This window comes from Notothenia coriiceps, unplaced genomic scaffold, assembly GCF_000735185.1.
Source record: "Notothenia coriiceps isolate Sejong01 unplaced genomic scaffold, NC01 NC01_scaffold00031979, whole genome shotgun sequence".
In the NCBI taxonomy this organism is placed as follows: Eukaryota; Metazoa; Chordata; class Actinopteri; order Perciformes; family Nototheniidae; genus Notothenia; species Notothenia coriiceps.
In genome coordinates, this window is record NW_011364680.1 from 94,045 (window position 1) to 111,964 (window position 17,920).

Consider the following 17,920-nt stretch of genomic DNA (forward strand, 5'->3'; position numbering starts at 1 on the left):
GTTGGCCCCAATTCGGCCATCTGCACACCAGACCAGACAGCTGAACTGGGCCTCACGGAGCACACAAACACATGCACACACACACACTGAACAAAGAGCAAATAAAACGCAATAAAAACCGACACTCGCACTATCACAGTTAAATACAGAGGAAGCTGAATGTGTTTAATGATTAATAGTGTTCTTAGTATTCACTCTCTCCTCTTTCGATGAAACCTTGCTCTCTCTTTATATCTCTCTCAGAACTCCAATGGAGCCGTAATAGTTTCCCGGAGGCTCAATGTCCTGGCTAGTTTCACCAAGCACACTGCTGTGTTTCATAGGAGAAGTGTGACTGCACAAATACAGTAATGAGCCCTCACTGGGAGCCGGGGGCCTCCTGGCACTGCTAATGGCTCCTCTGGACTGCAGCTGTATCCAGGTTACAGCCGGGCCTGGACGGCCTGGACGGCCTGGACAGGTAGAAAAACGGTTTCCAAACCACAGGAACACACTGAAGTCAACAAACAAGGCCCATAGTGGACCATACTTTCTTGTGTGTGGGTGTTTGAAGTAGAGGAGGCGGAAAGAAGATCTGGGGAAGGGGTTAGTGGGGCAGGGAACTGTGGAGGATGTCAAGAGACAAAAGGCCACGCAAGAAACAGAGACCAAGAAATAGAGACAGTTGAAGAGATGTGGTTTGGCAATAAACGCAGAAGATAGACCCAATAAACCTGGAGGCTCTCATGGGGCAACAGCTGGCATCGGGTGAGAGTGGTGTGTGTGTATGTGTGTGTGTGTGTGTGTGTGTGTGTGTGTGTGTGTGTGTGTGTGTGTGTGTGTGTGTGTGTGTGTGTGTTTGTATGTGTGTGTGTGCGTGCGTGCGTGCGTGCGTGCGTGCGTGCGTGCGTGCGTGCGTGTGTGATGAGAGCGAGAGAGTGATAGATAGATCAAGTGAGTGTCATAATAACACATTAAGTTAGGTTTTAAAACCTTTTTTAAGCAAATTAAACTTCAAATAAACATAACAGTAAATAATCCGATGACAACAAAAAACAATAAAATAAAACTTAACCAACTAATTTTACCTTCAAACTCAATTAACAATGTGACAAAAACCGTACATTGTGTGGGCACATTCTGATCAAGAACAGAACTTTATGACGGCCAAATCATATGTTTTTTTAAACAGCAAAAACTTGTGGCTGATGTTCGTGCAAATGATATCAAGATATCATACAAATATTATATTGGGTGAGCATGATGCGATAAGGTTCCTAGGTAAGTGCAAGTGATGGCAAAGGCTTGGCCATCTCTTGTTTTCAAAGCTGACAGCAGAATAGGCATTAGCGCTGAGACGAAGGAGCTCAAATTGCAATCCCGTTGGTGTGGGGCTAAAAGGTTTGTAATGCATGGAGTTTAAAGGTCTACTCCTAATGTTTCCTAAATTACTGGCATGCAATTATGTTACATTTTGACACCCCGAACTCAGCATTGTGTGTCCAACATCTCCCCTGTACCACAACAAACACATTAACACACACACACACCCCCACACACACAGACCCACTTCCTTTGTTGCCCTCTCTGGGAAATCTCACAGCTTGGGTTCTTTAGCTCCTGTTTTGTCTGGACCTCCATTCAAAATGGCCCCCTTATGACCATGCACATTATTGTCCGGGCAGGCAGCCCCCGAGTGGACTGAGGCTCCCTGGGTGCGAGCAGTGATTCATGGCACAAGGGTCTGTAAAAGAGCAGCCTCGCCCCACGATGCAGCCCTTCATGGGGACAAGGAAAACAGAGGCTGTTTGGCAATGGGGGTGAACCCTGTTGAGCCCACACGAGAAGGGGGACGGTCAGTGTGTGTGTGTCTGTGTCTGTGTCTGTGTCTGTGTGTGTGTGTGTGTGTGTGTGTGTGTGTGTGTGTGTGTGTGTGTGTGTGTGTGTGTGTGTGTGTGTGTGTGTGTGTGTGTGTGTGTGTGTGTNTTTCTTTCTTTCCTTCCTCGCAGATCAAGACACTCAGAATAGAAACACTGGCATGCAGCTCTGTTGAAACACACACACGCTGAGATGCGGATGGAAATGCTGGCCCCACAGGACACACACACACACACACACACACACATACACACAGACACACACACACCCACATAAAGAGCGGACTGCTGTGGGGCTGACGCAAGACTATCTCTGTCTCACGTGTCTCTCCCCTACGGCCGCCCGCTGCTCCTGACCTTCGAGATGTTTTTCTTTTCCCTCTCCCTTTATTCCTCTCTGTTTCACACTCACACAACACACACACCTTCGCTCTCTCACTCACTCACTTACTTACTCGCTCAACACACACACACACACACACACACACACACACACACACACACACACACACACACACACACACACACACACACACACACACACACACACACACACACACACACGTACTCTACTACTCACACACACACACACACACACACACACACACACACACACACACACACGACACACACACTCTCTCTCACACACACAGACACACACACACACACACACACACACACACACACACACACACACACACACACACACACACACACACACACACACACACACACACACACACACACACACACACACACACACACACACACACACACACACACACACTCCTCTCTTTCTTGTACACTTCCCAGCCCCTCAGTATTTTGTCATTTAAAGGCATTGCGTTTCAGGCCTGGATCAAGCAGATGGGGCTGCGTAAGCATGGCTGCTTTGTCACGCAGCACCTTGGCTTAAATACAGATAGTCCACATGCACTCCTCCCTAAATGCATGCCATGCACACAAACACACCTTCCTGGAAGCAGAGAGACAGCCCAGTTGTGGATGGCTGCTTCATGTGGGCACTGTGTAGCTAATGTTGTGTAATACCAAACTGAAGACATGCTCTACAAAACAGGAACGCAACACAGCAGACAAAGGTATCATCTCAAGCCAGAGAGAGCACCCTAATGTATTCAGTCCTTTATGGAGACCAGTGGTTCGTGCTTTCTATTGACAAAACACTCACAAATACACTCACATATAGGTCAATGGGTTCATAAGATACGCACTCTCTCAAACACACACACACACACACATAAAATAATGATATGCCCATACCATTAGACACATTTCCCTGTCTTTCTTTCATTTTCTCCGAACATTTGCATATTCCTCTGGGTGTTTGAGCTGAGCAGCTCTTTCCCTTTCCCTTCTCTTGTCTTCCAAGCAACAAATGTCAGCTAATTACACCATGGCAGTTTGGATGAGCTCCATCTTTCCCTGTGCTCTGCTGTGCTTGTTCTCTATGGGGCTGCATGAAGAGTCAGGCATCCAAGACACCAGTTAGGAACAGCCAGCGGTGGGGGTTGATTTACAAGGCTACAAACCCCCCCCCCCCCTCCCCTTTTAGACATTGATTCCCCAAGAGAGAACTCATCAATACTTATCACAAATGATACAACCAGCCCGCACCAACTTGAGGGGGATATAATGTATCCTTCACATCCAAGGATGAAGCAATGGCGGCTGGATAGAATCAGGTCTGGTCACATAAGAGCAACAAGAATAAAAACGTTTTTTACAAAAGATCCCATTTGATCTTGTGACACACTTGCAGGCACAAGTCCATCAAGTCAGGTAGGAGAGAAAAGTGCAAGTCATTGTCTGTGTGTGGAGCAACAAACTGCCACCTTGGTGTGTGTAAAGTGAAGCCTTGAGGACGCAGCCGCGCCCCTGAGTGCTGCTAGTTTTCACACAGAGACACAGAGAGAGAAAGACAGAAAGAAAAGGACGGAGAGAGGAGGAGATTACAGCTGCACATGGCAACACTCATAAACAACTCAGCACAATCCCAGATCCTCACCCCCGAAGCAACATAGGGCACAGTTGACAACCATTTACATTCAGCATCGGCTCTGAACAGATAGCAAAGTCAAAGGATGTTTATTAGGCGCGTACGTTTCAGACAAATATTCTGATTAGAATGGGAGAAATGGAATTAATTGCTTGATTCACTGAATGAACCCCGCATTTGTAATGTAATCATAACAACTGCTTTTCAAGAGGCTCTTGTTCAATTTAATTGGGGGAGAAAAAAACATCCTCTTTCACTGAATGAATGAAAATCAAATTAGGCCTGAAACTGGAGGAGTCGGCAAGTTTGTTCTGGCGTGCCATGAAAACAAAACCTGCAAAAAGCAGAAGTGTGTGACAAGATTTTTTTTTTAAAAGACACGCGTCAACTGTTTTGTAACGCTCAAAATATATATACCACAGGCGCGGAGGGTAAAAGAGGAGATGTGAATGTTGTTAACATTGTGTACTCACTGTTAGAGATGTCTTCAGCTCTTTGACATAACTGCTGTAACACCTGCAGAAAAAGCAGAAATAAAAAATCAGTGTGGTTCAGGTTAAAAATACAAAGTGACTTATGGGAATGAAAAAGTGTTTCCAGCATGCTTTCATTTATATGATAATAAAACAAAAGACGATATGCAGTATTGTGATGATGCTGGAAGTGTTTCCGTTTGAGAGCCTAAAGGGTATGGAGCCCCAGAAAACTACCTGGATATCAAAGTTAGAGTTACAGAGCTTAGTATCTGTGGTTTTCAGACACATCAAACAGAAAATACAGTGACGTCTGAAACACAGCTGTGGCGCACACACACACACACACACACACACACACACACACACACACACACACACACACACACACACACACCCAGTGTTTCAGCTTGTGTGGGAAGCTCCCTAACAAGGTTTTGTTGACAGTAAACACATCCATCTGGTCACAAGCAACAGAATCAAGTCTGGTGGACATTTCATGAGCGAGTATGTGGTCAACGATACATCCCTTCTTTTTAATTAGTAATATCGCACACAGTTTGAAATAGATGTCCTTTTCACAGCTGTGTTATGAAGTAATATCTGTAAATGTCCCTTTTTAGAGTGACTGCCGTGGAAAATAAGAAAATGGATATATTGCATTTCCTGAGCCTAAGTGATTTTCTTTTGTATGCCCTCCAGTCATGTCTAAGTCTGTGATACATAATGCTACACACATCTGTCATTACAACTCAATTGATCACTGAACAGCAATCACCTAGACTAGCGCTGTTGATAATAACCGCACTGATCGAACTGCAATGGTCCCGTTCATTATCTGCTCTTACACCGACAGACTGACAAACACACACACACACACACATGTACACAGACTACAGACACACACTTTGATAACTCATCGCATTGATAACGATAACAGAGAGCCAGGTAGGCTGAATTCATCTTCAGCTTTTTCATAAAAGCCTATTAGTGGATGATTAAAGGATCTCTGCTCATGGGGCTTCAGCACAGAAAATGATTTGCCAGCCACAAGGCAGGTGAATTACACTGGATAAGAAAGCCAGTGCTGTCTGCCATCATTTGCCTGACTGAGAATCAGGCTGTTAGTCTATTAACCTTCTCTTACTGTAGGATCCTACCAGCTTTACATCAATGGCACATGGATGAAACATCACAAAAGACTCTACTAAACGCCTGTAGTCTTCTTCAACTCATATACTATCATCATAAATTATTGAATTGTTAGCTTCAGCCCAATTATCAATATATGATAACTATTACCCCGATATGACGTCATCACATTGATAATTGTGTCTGTCTGGAAGTCCAAAGCCTCAAGATATTTCGTGTGTAGTCAAATAAGACTTTTATTTGAAACTGATTGAGATTATAAGCGTGTGGTGCAGTGGGTTGTGCGTAGGTGTTGGGATCAGGGGGTCACAGGTTCAAACCCCACTGCAGTCAGCATGTCGTTGTGTCCCTGGGCAAGACACTTCACCCCAAATTGCTCCTGTGGGGATTGCCCACAGTACTGAGTATGTAAGTCGCTTTGGATATGTAATGTAATGTCATCATTTGACCATTATTAACTAATTGTTGCAGCTCTATATGATATATAACAATTGAACAAACTGATATGTAAAATAACAAGTCAGATTTAAACTATGATATCACACAAGCATAAAAGAAGGTTTAGCTGGGTGTCCATTGAATGACAGAACACAAATCATCACAAGAGCTATTTGTGATAGCCTCAAGCCAACAAAATGACAACACATTACTGCCATAACTTATGTTAGTGACCTTATTTCCTTTTGGGTAACAATCCAAATGCCATTTTTATTATAGCCATCATTACTTTGTAATTTCCATCTAATTAACTAGAAAGGTTATAAAACACAAGTGGAAAAGGAACTATCTGCAGAGTTATAATGACCTGCATTTAGACTCCAGGCATGTTTGCACATGGACAGTGTACAACAGAACTGTTATGACGTCTCTCTGAATTGTCTTGTTTGGTTTCTCTAATCTGCTCACCCTTTGCCTCAGCCACACAGATGTTGACTTTACTTTAGGCTCGCAGGCAACTGCAGGGTTGAACACAAAAGGTCTGTTCTAGCCACAAAAAGACAAAGAAAAGGGAAGAAAGAAAGACAGAAAAAAAGAAAGAGAGAAAGAAAGAAAGAAAAGTATGTTTCATGCGAGGCTCCTTTAAAAAAAACCTCTGTAATTTGAGCATGAAAAACAAGTTGACTCTGAACAGACACATATTGAGATGGGCCTAAAATCCTTTGCTTTTTAATATTTGATGCCTTGTTAGAAGAGCGACACTGGTGAGGTGTTTGCATCTGTTGTCTCTGTTGATCTCTGGCACACCAGCCCAGTGGGAGTGAGTTAGCCAGACTTGGCCGCAGACATTTTCCTGATGCCCCAAGAACAAAACAAGCACGTCTTGACAGTCTGTCCGCCACCGACTCGTCACACAATCAGTTGCAGGAAACCAATCCCTAAATAGCAGTGATTCATCTCTTCATCACACACAATGCCCGTACACAGTGCACAAAGAAGCTCTCTCTTCCTCTCTCTCTGTCTTACCCTATCTGCCTCAACCCCTTCCCCCCCGGTGTGGTCTCTCATGCTGCTTAAAAATAAGTGCTTCTCCCAGCTTTCTTCGCCGTGTGATTTACTGGCAGTGTTTAACTGCAGGGCAGCATCTTTTATTGTTACATGATCCGGGGCTGAAAGCTGACAAAATGGAATCTACCTTTGTATATGTTCAGGGCAAAGTAGGGAGCGGGTGGAGGAATACAAAAACTTGTGTGAGAAGCGTTTGTCTAAGTGCAATTCAAATCCTCCCAGCCTCCCGGTGCTGTGTGTGTTTGTCATTCCACTAAATGGTTTCTTCCTTGACTTGATGGAGCAAGTGCCATCTCAAGGGAACAGGTTACACCACACACATAAAGTAAAGCGCTATGAGACTGGAAAAAGCTCAGAACATTAGTGCCATCCATTTGTGAGCGGTAAAATATATATATGAAATACCCAGCAGTATTGTGTGCCTGTGTCTTCTTCTTTGTATATGCATGTTTTTGTGTTTCCATGATAACTCTTCCCCTAATGGCAGAGAGCCCTCGTTGCTGCATTAGCCAATCCACTTCCTTCCCTTACTTTTCTTTGCAGAGATACATCTCCTTCAGATCAGATATGCAATCAACCTGGCCTGGCATGGTGACTGTGCACCGTTCCATTTGGAACAATGATATCAGTACAGTATGTGAGCAGATCATCAGCAGAGGATAATCAGTGCGGCACAGGCCCACACAACAGGTTCGGTGTATAGTTACAGCCTCGCTGATCCATCAAGATGACGTGTGAAGGTCAGAGTAGCCGTGACCAACACAGCTGTCACATCTCCTCCCAGCACCCTGTTGGATAACTGGCCTTCCAAAACACTCAGCACGAAACACGGCCAAGTGGGAAGCACGGGGCCAAGGCCAGCAGAACATGCCTGCTATAACCCAGGCTGAGCTTGTTTCCTGACATGAACACCCGCTATAAAATAACTTGGAATCAGAGCTGTTTCAAACGACAACTGCAACTATGAAAATAAAACTCTAGGCATACCCAACAATGAAAATATTTAGACGTATAGTGTTTGCATTCAAGATTTGATTCAACACCCAATACAGACATTTATAAATGACTACCAGCTCTGTGGAGTAAAATGCTACAGTTGAGCTGTGTGGAGAGCAGATGTGAATTCACTTTGATTGTGTGTGTGTGTGTGTGTGTGTGTGTGTGTGTGTGTGTGTGTGTGTGTGTGTGTGTGTGTGTGTGTGTGTGTGTCACTATTAAATGCATCTGCTGTCTCCTTGATCAAGGGAGTCAATAAAGGGCCGGTCCTGTCAAACCCTCAGGCATGAGTGTATATGCACATGCCTGTGTGTGTGTGTGTGTGTGTGTGTGTGTGTGTGTGTGTGTGTGTGTGTGTGTGTGTGTGTGTGTGTGTGTGTGTGTGTGTGTGTGTGTGTGTAGTAGTGTGTGTGTGTGTGTAGTAGTAGTAGTAGTAGTAGTAGTGTGTGTGTGTGTGTGTGTGTGTGTGTGTGTGTGTGTGTGTGTGTGTGTGTGTGTGTGTGTGTGTGTGTGTGTGTGTGTGTGTAGTAGTAGTAGTGTGTGTGTGTGTGTGTGTGTGTGTGTGTGTGTGTGTGTGTGTGTGTGTGTGTGTGTGTGTGTGTGTGTGTGTGTGTGTGTGTGTGTGTGTGGGTGGGTGGTGGGTGTGTGTGTGTGTGTTAGTGTGTATATGTGTGTATGTGTGTGTCTGTGTGTTATGGTCAGAATCTGAAGTACTTTGACAGGTGAGTGATTGAGTGCTTTCATTTCCCTCCAGCGACAACAAGACATGCACACACAAACACACATGTAATACACACACACACACACACACACACACACACACACACACACACACACACACACACACACACACACACACACACACACACACACACACACACACACACACACACACACACACACACACACACACACACAAACACACACACACAAATCTGTCCTTATACAGATCACAAACATGTGTCACCTAATTATCACTCACTATAGTCTGTGAGTCCTTGGCAACATAACATGAGAAGCATCCATCTTACCAGAAATAAGGAGATGGGTTGATATCTAAAAGCAACATGTGGCTCTAAATGGTGTTTAAACAGCTGCAACAAAACATTTCATTCACCAGGTTTTCTGCTATGGGGGGACAGTGTTTCCACATTACACTTTTTTAAGAGTGCAGTCTTGGCTTCTGCTGGTGGGGGGAGGATAGGATATGCTTGCCGACATAGAGACAGGGAGAGAAAGGAGGAGAAAAAGAGAAGGGGAATGAGGGAGGTCAGTGCCCCCAGTCTCAGATAAAGGCCCTCTCCCTCCCTTCTGCCTCGGCTTTCGAAGCCCCTGCCAGGATCGAGAGGCGTCTCACGTTACAGCTGTCTCTCAGTGTCATCGTTCAGTAAGAGAGTGCACAAGCGAAAGAGAGCGAGAGACAGACCGAGTGTGAGAGAGACATAGAGAGAGGGGGAAAGCGGGACAATGCCAGAGAGCGAGCGGGACGGCTTTCATAGCTGGACAAGAGAAAAACAACAACAGCAGCAGCAGGTTCAACTGGCTCAGGAAAAACCGTGTGGTGTGCCATGTTTTAAAAGTTATTGCAACATAAATGTTCACTAATATTCAGAGCCTTTTGAAATTGCTGAAATGTGCCATGACCTTTTCAAGACAAATTATTTCAAATGAAGTGTGAACAGGGAAAGTCAGAGCGTTTCCTCTTCACCAACAGGGACTAACTGAGCATGTAAAGACGTAAGGACTGCGTGCCATAAGGCTTCTGTGGATTACACATTATTGAGTCGCCTCTTCACATGAGTATCCATTTTTAACCTTAAAATTCTAAAAACAGCAGCTTATCCTAGGTCCAAAGATAACTAATCCAATGACTGCTAGCATTTCAGCCGGCGCTGCTAACAAGGTGAGGCCATGTAGGTCACTCTGAGTTTAGTTTAATTTTGATTCAACCCTCGTTTCTTTCCTATGCCTTTCCCTGGAGATAAATAAAGGACGCCCAAGAGTTCCAGATAAAAAGTTCACACAGGGAAAACGGGCTATATGATGATTTTCACTCAAAACAGTATTGCACTTACATGTCTGACAGAGTGAGAGCTGATTGAACCAGGGAGGTTGACATAAAACATGAATCTGAACAAACAGATACAGACATGTAGAGCTCAAAACTGCTTTTCTTTGAGTTTTCTCTATCCTTGTCATTTCTCATGGCGTTCTGTAGGAGTTAAATATTTATAATTCTGGCTTAGCTTGGAGCAGGCTTTGCCAGCACAGCTAAAATAAAAAGCCTTTGTGGCAGCAGTGACCAGATTTTAAATGCGGAAGAAGATCAATAAGTGGGGGCTGTCGAGGCACAATCTCATGCATTTGTGTGTATGTGTGTGTGTCCTGTCCCTATGCGTAACTGCTTGCGTTCTGACAGCAGATGTGTGTGTGTGTGTTTGTGTGAAGATGTGTGTGTCTACGTGCATCCAAACATCCAGCGAGGCTCACAGCTCCCCTGCCTCCTACAAGCTATTTCTATAGTATCATCAAGAACCCCTCTGACCCAGGAGGCACGCCAATAGAGAAACCAATATCATTCCCATTCCCACATCCAAACCTTCTTCCTATTGCTTTTCCATTCCCAGTATCCTTTTCCCATCTGAGCGCAGCCATCATGGGTGAATTGTGGAGAAAAGTGTAAATACAGGCCCCCTGCTACAGATTGACAATGTCAAGGTGTGGTAAACATCACACTAAATAGCAGGTTTTACAGACCAGGTTGACATTTCCATAATCAAGTTTCTGCTGAAACAACATGATGGGCTCCTCAACAAGACAGGGAGAAAAATGAACAAAAACACTTTTTGTTTTCTTGGTGATAGATCATCTTTTCGTTGTATCAACACATCCTTTTTCAGTTTTGTTAAAATATCCTGAATGTCTCTTTTTCTTGAAGCCAAATAACACAAATGTGATTTCTTTTCAGGGGAAGAAACGCATTCATAATCTTGCCATATTTGTTGTCACTCTTATAAAGAACACATTAAATAGATCCTTTCAGCTCACATAAAGTGAAAACCTTCTTTGCTATGTCTTCACCGCATGAATAGGTGATGCACACAAACAGTGAATTATAAGGACTTGTATACAAGCTGTTGTATGGCTCCAGAAAAACAAGAAGTACATCTGTATCTCTGCCTCCTCATTGATGTGGAAAACAAAAGTAGCCTTGAAATGGAAAAATCATCAGGACCTTTGGAGACTTCATTAAAAGAAACTAGCCTGGACTTTCCAAACAAGGCATCTCTTTGGAGGGTAAAATCAACCTTTTCACCTTGCTGGTGGAAAAACAGGCATCCAAACGAGACAGAGCGAGCACAAACAACCTTGACTTTCATCAAGGAAATTCTCACATTGAATGATAAATAGAGGCCCAGGGGACGAACAGCAAAGAAGCAGCTTATCGTCTTTCCCTCCCAAATTTGGCCGCTCTGTCTTCTTTCTCCTGAAAGTCAACGCGGGGTGACCCACTTGCACTTTACACTGTTTATTGTCTGGTAATTAATCCACCATATGTAATCCACACAAAAATGTAGAGACAACTAAAGCGGCTGTTGATTTGTTTAGACTTAATTAACAGTTGAGATTGTTCATTTGTTTCTACAACAGGAGGCATATGTGCCCTATCTCATTAGCCTGGCTTTCAAAATGTAGATGTATTTCTCATTGTACAGAAACAGGCCCGAAATGTCAGCTCAGATAAAGCCAGAGTATGGAGGATGACATTAAAAGTAGTCACTGGGCATGCACTTTAGACAATTATTGTGTACCATGGTGATTATCAGGACAGCCTGTGAACCTGCAGTGTTACCAAAATAGCAAGGTAACATAAGGTTAGGTAGATGATCTGAGAGCTAACCAACCTTCCAGCTGGGAGGCCATGTAAACACGTATCAATATGTGAGTATTGTAACATGCAGGCACACAACAGCAGGCCAGGACAGACACAGCAGCTCCAATTTGATCTGTAACAATAAGAGGCATTATCAATCTCATGCCTGGAAGCTTTTAGGGCTGTCGCTTGAACGCATCTTCTTCTCAAAGAACCATTAGCCCTTATAGGATTAATGTCAACTTCCAAAAACATCTTTTTAAAGTCCTCCGTTTCTTGGTACATTATTTGATTTGTCATTACAGTTTTCTGCGTGCGATGGTGAGGGATGAGAAAATATGATCAGGAGTCCGTCTAACATTAGTTCTTGAATCGTTTGGTTAACACAGAGCAGACCTCTACTTCCTCTCTACATTTCACAGCTCCGTGTCAGCGCTCACATGCAGAGATTTGACAGGCCTCCCAGATGGCCATTATTATCAAAGATTGTTTTTGGGTCTAATGAATCTCTGTCTAAATTTAAAATAGTGATAATAATCGCAAGGAATATTTAGGGTAGAAGTCATACACAGACTTTATACGCATACAAAAGTATCTTGGTCAAATACGTTTTGACGCAAAAGGTACATACATCTGGCATCAACATTTTGTCTGTCATATACTGCCTACCTCACTCAAGTCAGTGATGTTTTACCAGCAACAAACTCGTTGTTAGATATGTGCAATACTGAACGTTTTATAACATTTTAAATAAATGATCATTTCTATGTTAATTTTACCAATACTGATACAACCATAATATTTCCGAATTAAAGCATTGAAGTGTAAAACAAGTGCCATCCCTACAAAAGCAAACATCTCAACACACTGCCAGACTCACTCTTGTCCTGAGTTAATAATCACGTTTCTGCAGTCATTTGAAAGGATGAGCACCCTTTTGGTATATTTTTGTACATCATTAATCATCACAACAGTTTAATATTTTCAGAACAGGTGAGCGATTGTTACAACAGAGATAGTATATTGTAGCAGAAACACATTACATTCACACGTATGCACTTGTTTGCTCTTATGCACACTTCCATTACAAGAAAAAACATATGGGCAAGTGTTGCTTCATACAAATGACTTGATCAATATATCATGCACACCTAATACATCTCACTTCACTTCATTTTCCAAAGAAAAAAAAGATATCCTCATATTCAATAGTAAAGGATTACAGAGAATACAGCCATGTGTGTGCACATGGGATTGTCTTCTCAAAAGCTGTCCAAGTTCTGTCAGATTCAGCACCCCCAGACACAGAGCTCGTGAACCTAATTTCACCTAATCAGCTTAGTCAATAGCAACCGTTTGCTGTGACTTTGGTAGACATGCAAATAGAGCTTAACTATGTCTATCCTTAATTCCTGAATGTTCAAGTCAAGCAGAAGTCCTCCTTTATCTCTTAAAAAACAACAGTTCCAATTTGAGAGAGAGAAAGAAAGAGAAGCAAAGAGAGAAAAAGAGAGGGATAAAGATTAAAACTCTATCGGAGAGGTTTTTGGTTTTTCTTGGCCTGGAAAGAAGAGACATCTCTGATTTGAGTGTGCTTGAGGTAGCTCAGTGTGTTTTCATTTCAAACCAACATGGCAAACAATTTCTGACATATTTGTTCCCCTTTCTTCACTCTTGCTCACTCTCTTACAAATTATGGGAACACACACTGCACAAATATATTTCTTCTGTGGGTTGGTAAGTATGTTTAGCTGCAGCAAGCGCACATATAAACACACACATTTTCAAAGAAATCTGGCCAAAACGACACCAACAACAGATAGTTAGTGGTGGAAAACTGTGAGACATTGTTCTGTTTCAATTCACTGATACCACTAATGGCTTCTTAGCAGCTCCATGAAATCAAGCAGCTGTCATGTCGATGCATCAGCAGGGAGAGGAGGGAGAGCCATCCCCATAAGGACAGAGGCACCGCGCCTTCATGTTTGGCTAAACATCTGCTCCTCTGCACTCCAGCTTTGCAGCAATAAACGGGCAAACAAAAGAGGTGGGAGGTGAAATGATCAGATTTTCCATTTCAAAGCATTTGTTCGGTTTGTTTTCCTTTCCCCTCCTCTCTCTAAACTGCTTACAGGACATGGGGGAAGAAAGTGAGCTCAAGTTTTATCTGTGAGGGACAGAGCAAATGCCCAAGCTAAAATGACACCTTTTTGTAAGATGGATGACAAATAATTAAGGTCACCATTTTACCGGAGTCAGTTTTCTTAACTGCTGCAAAAACAGTATTATTATATCTCAGTCAGGGGTGATTCAACCGTGCATGTGTGTGAAATGACAAGAGATGCACGTGCAAGTGTGCATGTCTTATGTGTCAATCTGAAAAATCGATCAATCTTCCATCAATTCAACTCTGTGTAGTCTAAACAACACCATAAGACTAAACCAATAAAGGTTCATTTACAGGCCAATAAATACCTTTTTTAATCACATAATTATTTCAAACAACCGTGCAATTCAAAAGACTTCTAATCACTTGTTATTTGGCAGTTACATCCAGTTACATTTCATTTCGACTGTTCTCCCCTTAATAGGATTCTTGGTAATTAATATCCTTCCTTCCTTCCTTCTCTCCCTCCTCCTCCCTTCCTTCATTCATTCATGTTCAGTTGGAAAGATACACAGAAAGCAGTAGGCTACTGAGTAAACTTTTGAATAACATTTAAAAACAAATAGGATACATTTAGAATGTGCACTTTTGTGATTGAGGTTGTAGGCGACCACCATGTCCACCTGTCTCTCCAAACAAACACAATCATGACATATCACATTACGTCACTTTGTATTTGTTTTAACAGCAAACGTCTCGGCCACAACACAAACTGTCCCCTCGTTCAGATAAAAACAAATAGTTTTGAAATGATTGCTGACAATCTATTAAACACCTTCATTTTCTTTCGAGAAAATCACAAGATCCTCTTCCTCATTTGTCTTAACAACTCTCAAACTTTGGTTAAACTTGCCACAAAAAAAACGTGGATCCATTTCCTTTTAAAGTAGCCTGTCTGTTTGTGTCAGAGATAGTTAGGGTAGGGGGGAGGCAGAAGTGCTTGGGGGACGAATTTAAAATAACCAAGATGGCGAGAGGCTTGTTGTTTTGGAAGGGGCAGAAAAAATGGAGGATATTGTAATATACACAAAGGGATACATTTCAACAACTCGGCCAAGCCGCTGCTAGCTGCATGCCTCTCGGTTTGAGGAAGCGACCGCGATAGCAGCTCCGAGGCAGGCTGCCCGGAGATTACACCAGCTACACGAAAAGCTAAAAAACTCTGACCCGCTGTTGAAAAAGAAACGAATAATACACCTCCAAGTTAATCCGAAACGAATGGGATATTTATGTATTTGTTGATAATTGTTTTATTTTCGCGTCGAGGGACTGTTAAACTGGATAGGCTTTAACGGACTTGCAGCGAGGACCAGCGGCAGTTACCCCTTTAACGTTGACGGTTACGGAACATCCAGCATCAAAAACGCAACCAAAACCGAGTACCACACGGTTTTTAAAAGCAGAACAGAGACCACAACGAACCCCCTCTTTAAAAAGTTTAATTTCTCGACCATTAAACAAGTTATAAAATAGCCTAAGTGGAAGGTACGAGAGAAAAGCAGAGGGACACAAAGACGATTCCCACTATCAGGTCACCACTCAAAAGAGGAAGGGAGAAAAACCCTTCGTTTTTATATTAAAGAGAAACAAACTTTCCATATTTCAATGAATCTACCGCTATCTACTACACCGACTACACGAATTACAGTGTAAAACAATCTAATAAGCAGTTTACACAAGCTGAAAAAGAAGAAGCTAAGAAAGTAGAGCCGAAGCCAGATCTACGCGGCTCATCGCTTGTTCTGTGATGAGGGGGAAAACAGCGTCAGAGAAATAAAACACTTACCTTTTTTTAGTTTCGACACTTTACTTATTTCCAACGTGCGGTTTAGTTCAACTAACACTTCGGCTCGGTCTTCTTCTTGCCTCTTTTTTTCCTTGGTCGGTTTTGGTTATGAAAGAGAGGTCGGGGACGAATGATAAAGAAGGGAATTGGGCAGTAATTGAGTCTCGGTGTGTGAGTGTGTGTGTGTTAGTTACTAACAGCAGATTGAAGGAGACTCTTCTCAAGGTTTATTCAGCTCCACTTCAAGGAACCGACCTGACGTCAGCTCACTACTGCCACACAAAGAAAACTTATTATTTGTGCAGCGGCCGTAGTAAGCGAAGAGGATACTGTTATTGTCCGTTATTACTTTAAACGCGATGTTGTCATTAGCACACACAGATCTGGCAGCGATCTCACGGTAACTTTATTTATGATAGTAGCGGCTTAACCCATATAGACATATGGCCATTATCGGCCACTATTGTAAACAAATAACATAATAAATAAATAGACAAAAAACATTTATTAACGTTTTCCACTCTATAAGACACAACTTTTATACAACTTTGATTCGTTTTATTAATCATTTCGATGTCGATTATAGTCTGAATTTATTAAAATATTAGCATTTTACATGACATTGTCAACATTTCTATTTCATACAACAGCATAGGATTTTGTTTTGATTATGGATTTAGGATGTGCTTTATGAATAAAGAGGAGTTCATTATTAGTGTAACCTGTTACCAGAGTATATTTGGCATTTGGCTTTTAAATTAGGTCCACTTAATCAATCTTCAACAAAGTTGATGATTGAATGATTTCATTTATTCAGATAAAATTGGTATTCAAGAAACTGAAGGCTCGGGGGATGATGGATTAAGGTGGAATCACCAATAATGATTAAATCGACATAAATAAAAAGGCTGATTTAAAAATGGTCTCATCCACACAAATACAAATATATGTACAGTTATTATTTAGTTAAATGGTCAATTAGGATTTATCTCTATCTATATATCTATAGTTACAGTGATGTTGTATCTCTATAGATCCCTAAAGTGTGTCCACCCCTCAGAAGATAAATGATCAAACAAATACAAATGTATTTCACAAAGGCTCTAATTTAGAAGGCAATTGCCAAACAAAAACAGAAATGGGACAGATCTTCCTCGGGATAGGATCAATACATTGCCTGGCAAAGACAGCCATCTGTGCCTAATTGTATGCTTTACCTCCTCTTCTGAACACACAATAAGCAACAGGCTGAACGCAGGCCCTCTGACCCAGACTAGGTTTCCAGACGGGGGAAGATTATTTCATTCAACTGGAAAACAACAAGGGGGTGGGGTGGTGGGGAGTTTTTTTTTTTTTTTTGCAGATGGAGTGGGCAACTGTTCTTATATGCCCCACCCTGATGAGGATGGGTCACAGGGCCAGAGCCAACTGGTGTGTGTATCTCTACATGTCACACCACCCCTGGTAGTTTCCATTTTAACAGGTATTATACTGGATTAACATACTGTCCGCTGTTAGTTTATAGACACCCAATAAATCACATGCAAACAATGAACTCATTGTTAACCGCATGATGGAGTGCTGGTTTACAGGCACATTCATATTAATGCTTCATAAACATTATAAATGACTGTAAATGTATTTGTTTTGTTTTTTTCTTCTTCTCACTCTTGCTTTCTCTCTGCTGCTACGTCACAACCTCCTTAAGTGTCACCCTGACGTTTTTGATGCTATTGCAAGAATTGCAATAATGTTACTCAGAAATCATTTTAATGTAAAAACAGAGATAAAAAAGCAAAAGGTGGTGGTGGGGTGTAGGTCTGATAAAACATTCATGATCTCCCGAGTTCGGAGGATGGATACAGAACCCCTTATTCAGCTCAGGGTGTGCAGTTAAAGCCATTTTATAAGCTTGCTCTCCATGTTCTTTGGTCATTGATTTTCTTCTCGGCCCCTTTCCATTACCTGTTGAGATGGGGGGTTTTGCTCTTCTTCAAACACACACACACACACACACACACACACACACACACACACACACACACACACACAATCCTCTCTATCTGTCTCTAGCCACTGGCACCCTGGTGTAT

The 17,920-nt window shown here is 42.4% G+C and overlaps 1 protein-coding gene across 1 annotated transcript in view; it reads right to left on the reverse strand.

The window, feature by feature from the left end:
• baz2ba (bromodomain adjacent to zinc finger domain, 2Ba) overlaps positions 1-16,057 on the reverse strand; it is a 61,960-nt gene extending 45,903 nt beyond the window's left edge. Inside the window, exons 1-2 of the mRNA XM_010788650.1 lie at positions 15,828-16,057; positions 4,347-4,389 (exon numbers count right to left, since the gene is read on the reverse strand). The gene's annotated coding sequence lies outside the window, so the exon portion shown is untranslated. The remainder of the gene's footprint in view (positions 1-4,346; positions 4,390-15,827) is intronic.
• Between the last annotated feature and the right edge of the window lie 1,863 nt (positions 16,058-17,920).